A 5,745-nucleotide genomic window follows, 5' to 3' on the forward strand; every position below is an offset into this window, starting at 1 on the left:
CCAAGATTCATAAAAATCATATATTTTTAAAAAAAACTCATTACAGTGTGGAGCTGTGAGCATATGTGTGGGGGCCACCTAAGCTTACAAGTGTGGACTAAACGCCAGGAGTGCCAGTGCACAAAGGGTCTCCGTTTAGGAGACCCTTTCCTCTTTAAAAAGACCTGACATTCACCTCGACAGGTCGTGTTTATGCAGTAAGCTCATAGCCTGAAGAAGACCCAGCTTGGGTCGAAACGTTGCATTTTGGGAGCTTACTATTTTGTACATAGTTCATTTTTTGTATATATCTTAATTTTTGTTAATAAAGCACCATTTGACATTATTTCTTGAACAAACTTCTTTTCATCATTTTTTTATTCAGTTAGCTGCAAAGTTAGCAAGTGAGTGTCTCATAGGACTACCACCGAATTTTCTTTTCTTTTTTTATCGTCACCATGGATGAGGAGTATTATAACTACTCGACGGACGACTACCAGGATGGGGACTGGACGCAGGTCCGTTACCGGAGGGGTAAACAAAGGTTTGTCCAGCAGCCCCGCCGCCAGAGGTTCCGGGACAACTCGCAGTACCCCCAGCGGCCACAATGGCGTTCTGAGTCGCAGCGCGGCCCGCGTAGACATGACTCCTATGCGGCGGCGGTCAGGTCCAGACCCGCTGGGCCCTGGCAACCAAACCGTTACTACGGACGCGATTATGATGACCGCCCATTTCAGCCCAGAGCACCTAGAGACACTAGAAGATGGGAGAAGAACCAGGGCAGATACCGACAACAATACGGTAATAAACAACAGGATCCACAACGATCAGATGATCCGGACTTTGTAGCAAAAGTCAGAGTTCTTCATAGACTGTTAAAAGCCGCACACCACCTTAAGAACGTGTCGGACGCGGACAGAAACCCGCCAGCCATACAACGTATTACGGCTCACCTGGCTACGGTTATTAAACCAGCTTCTCCCACTAACAAAACTCTGACTCTGATCGATGGAAACGCTAGGTCGTGGGCTTATAATACGGTTCTCATCCTGAAACAACACTACCAAGATGAGATGGACACAGAAAAGGATATTCTGAAAGCTTATGGGGGTGATCTTCTGGCCCCTCTGGAGATCGCAGCCAAGTGGACAAGGAGGAATCTAGGGAAAAGATTCCATTCACAAACTTTTCAGGAGGTAAGATCTTATCTACTCTCCTGCAACAACAGCGGCATGACAGCCAGAGTTACTCTTGAACCCGATCCGGTTCAAGACCCACCTACTGGGTCTCCTCCGCCGCTGGGGCGACCCACTCGAGCCACAGACACCAGGGAGAGGTCCACAATGACAGAGGCACCTCCATTCAACCCTGCTCGGACGACTCCTCCCCCTTCACCTCCACCTTCGCAGACCGGCGTTTCCATAGCAACGATGACGGAACCAATGACAACAAGTTGGTCCCCTCCGCACACGACTCCGATGCCAGGACCGGGACCTGAACCACAACCACAGCGCATACGGAGAGAGGCGACTACTCAACAGGACAACAAGATCCAGAAGATGCCAGCACCGATCCAAGTGCTGGCACAGGTACATCATTCACACCAGGAGCTTGCTTCTGTGGACGATTTGCAGGAGGTCATAGAAATAGAGGATTTGGATGACGCACAGACCCAAGATCCTCTTCCTCCATCTACAACAGTAGCTGAGACCCGCCCACAACAGCGGGTGATCTCACCACCAACACGGCCTGCTTTGAAACCCGCGGGCTTGCGCAGGGCCATGGAAAGAAGTACACAAAGACGACTTTCCTTCCCATATGGCCTACGATCACGTGATACACCATCGGGTGCGACAGCTTCACCCCCTACCCAGGTAAATACTGTAACCAGACACTCACACACTCGCGAGAAAGTACGAGACTGGACATTGACCCTGAAGAAGAAGTATTTCATTTTGGGGGACTCTAATGTTGACAGATTTACCGGGGCTTTAGTGGAGGATCTGCAGGTAGAGGCATTTCCAGGAGCAAAATGGAGTCATGTGACCGGTTTGTTTTTGAACACTGCAGTTGCAGAAAATGTAGAGAGCATGATTCTTTCCTTTGGGATAAACAACAGGTGTCAGATAGACCCAAAGGCTCTGATCCTACAGGTAGCAACAGCCCTCAGAGCTGCCAGGTCAACATGCCCGAATGCTCAGGTTTACATACCAATACTCAACTTCTCCTCCGCATTACCACTCAAGGAACAAAAGACACTGTCAGACTTAAATGACTACATCTCCACACTCAGCTGCTGTATTCCACCTCTGGAACAATCCAGATTTAAAGTCAGGAAAGATAGAATCCATTGGACCCGCTTTACAGCAGCACGCATTCTCAGCCACTGGGGAATGTGGTTAAATTAAATGGCCCAGTGAGCCTGCCTCAGCAGGATGGGCATGGAAGTATTGTAAATAGTAATATTTGCAATTTGTCCAAACACTTTGTTCTTTCTGGGGCACAAACATCACTTTTGAACAGAGGTCTGACCTTTATCCCATCACAGGTCAAAACTAAACCTCGAGATATTAGAAATCAAATCAGATACGATTTGCAGATTTATCATAGAAGGATGCAGCTGGCAATCCATTTTGCAGATCAGGAGCACAGCACAAGGAGTACACAGAAAAAAACATTCACTCCACAGTCACAATGGACTCCTCCAGCTGGCTCTCTCCCGCCAGAGGTCAAAACTCTAATAGACAGGGACCTCAGTTATTTTGATCATGTTTTTCATCTTATTCAACCCAGACCCAATTTGAGTGAGACAGAAACTGAGGCTCTGACACAATTAGCCCAGAACAACAACATTGTTATAAAACCAGCTGATAAAGGCTGTTCGATTGTCATAATGGACAGAGAGCAATATCTGTGGGAGGGCAATAGACAATTATTAGATACCAATTATTATAGGAAACTGGACAAACCCATAGCACCTGAAACCATTCCTATGGTGGCCAAAATAGTTCATAATCTACATCAAAAGAAATTCATTGATGCAAATCAGAGGAACTATTTATTGGGCTCTTCAAAATTCAGAATCAGAAGGTTTTACCTATTACCTAAAATTCATAAGGAACCACAGAAATGGAGCAAACCACGGGAGATTCCTCCTGGGCGACCCATCGTATCAGATTGCAGCTCTGAAACCTACCAGACTGCAGAATTTCTGGACTATTATTTAACACCCTTGTCCATATTACACCCGAGCTACGTCAAAGACACTTATGATTTTGTGGAAAAAATTAAAAAGATTGCCCTCCCCGAAAATTGTATTCTCTTCACCATGGATGTCGACAGCCTTTATACCAATATTGATATTACAGAAGGCATTACTGCCGTCAAAAACATATTACTTAAATACCCCAACGCTAGGAGACCAGATAAAGAAATAATCCAATTGTTAGACATAAATCTAAGGCGGAATGATTTTGAATTCAACGGGAATTTTTTCTTGCAAATTAAAGGCACGGCCATGGGCAAAAAGTTTGCACCAGCATATGCCAACATTTTTATGGCTCAATGGGAGGCTGAGGCACTTCACCGATGCCCCAAAAAACCTCTCCATTATTTTAGGTATTTGGATGATGTGTGGGGGGTTTGGACCTACTCACAAGAGGACTTCCAATTGTTCCTCCAGACCCTTAACTCACATAACCCATCTATTACACTCAAGGCCAGTAGCAATATTATCTCTGTGGATTTTCTGGACACAACAACATTTAAAGGACCATCTTTTGCAATCACACACAGGTTAGATCTTAAGGTTTATTTTAAACCCACAGATACACATGCCTTATTATTTAAGTCCAGTTATCATCCCAAACATACCTATGCAGGCCTCATTAAATCTCAGTTGCTCAGATTTCATAGAATCTGCACTAGGAATGAGGACTTTAAGGAAGCCACTAGGACACTATTCTCTGCTCTTACCAATAGGGGGTATTCCAGATCATTTCTAAGACAATGTAAAAACTCCTTTCTAGAGTCCAAACCTCCCAACACATCACCCATGTTACCATTGGTGATGACATATTCCACTTCAGCGGGTAAAATAATCTACAAAACTAAAAACAATTTTTCTAAATTCCAATCGGAAACTTCTTTACTACCAGGTTATAGGATTATTGCGGCTTATAAAAGAAACCCCAATCTAAGAGACCTTTTGGTTAAGGCCAAAGTTAAACCCCTGAAAAAACAAAAGGTCAAAGGTCAAACAGAATTCTTCAAACAACAACGCTGGGTTCAAAATAAGTCGGACAGAACTGTCTATTCACTCACGCAGGTGGGTGGTGTAAAAGACAAAAATTGTGTATACCTTATTTCATGCAAGGTGTGTAACACATGTTATGTGGGTGAAACATCCAACACCCTACTCACCCGCTTTACCCAACACCGGTATAATATCACCAAAAAGAAACAAACACAAACTCTTCTAGTCGGACACTTTATCCATCATGGTTGGGAAGCTCTTACAGCTTTGATTTTGGAATCCAACCCCAACTGGTCCACGGCACAACATAGAAGAGCTGAAAGAAAATGGATTCACAGATTAGGAACCTATACCCCAGGGGGTCTGAATGAAAGATAAAATCGTGATCAGCTGACCACATGCGGGAGTGTCTGTGCACAAAAAGTTTAGCTGCCGAAGGCAGCAAAACTTTTTTCACCCTATCCCAAACCTAACCCTTGCTGGTTTCTACAGCCCTATCTAAATTAATATATCCCTACCCACTAACCCATCCCAACCCTAAAAATACCCTCCCACTACCCTGACCTTTGAACCCTACCTGACCCTAAAAATAATTTGGACAGCCTACAACTAAAATTAAACTCTCCTGAGCCCAAAATAAATTTAGAAACCAATTGGAGCTATAATGAGGCCAAATTAGGGATTCACCGGTATACGGTGAATGGAGCCTATAAAAGGAGGGGCCAACACAGAGGACAATCAGAAGCTCACAGACGGTGGAGCTGTCACAAGGAAAGAGGAACAGATTTGGGGGTGCCTTACAAAATTCAAGAGTTGCAGGACAGAGGGAAAAGCTCAAAGCACAGTTGTTTTAAACTATTTATATAGAATTTTCTAAAGTTTGTATTTTTAAAGCAAAAGGTATCTTTGGATCCAGAGTAGCTGCTGCTGTAACTCGGGGTCAACTCATCAATAAAAGATTAGGGGAACTACGGCATGCTCTGTAAAAAAGGGTATTTAATTATTTTCATAGGTATCTAGTTTACTTTGAGGAGCAATCGCGTGAATCACCTCCACCCTATTAGTTTTAATGCAGATAAGGGCATATGTCAAAATAACTTCTTCAGATAACATGTCAGCAGCCACTAAAGCAACTGTTTTCTACACACACTCTTTCATGAGCTTTTTGCCCATTTCTAGTTAGATTCGTCTCATGAAGACAGACATCAGAGAGATTTAAATGATGACAAACATTGCTTTGTGATGCTCAATTATGCAGTTTTGAACATAAACAGGTACTGCACAAACCAGTTTAATAAATATACCCTGGTAATTTGTCATCAAATGAACCCTTCCTGTCTGGATAAAAAGTATTTTGAACATTAAGAATTTAGAAATTGAATATAAAACAAAAAAACCTCCTCTCTTTCTGCCTTCTTTAATTCTTTCTTTTCTCCACTTGTCTGTTTTTTCCTTCTTTCTGCTAACCTCTCATTTCTTTCCTTATCTGATTTGTTGGTGGGTTGCAGCCT

This window comes from Nothobranchius furzeri, chromosome 9, assembly GCF_043380555.1.
Source record: "Nothobranchius furzeri strain GRZ-AD chromosome 9, NfurGRZ-RIMD1, whole genome shotgun sequence".
Taxonomy (NCBI): Eukaryota; Metazoa; Chordata; class Actinopteri; order Cyprinodontiformes; family Nothobranchiidae; genus Nothobranchius; species Nothobranchius furzeri.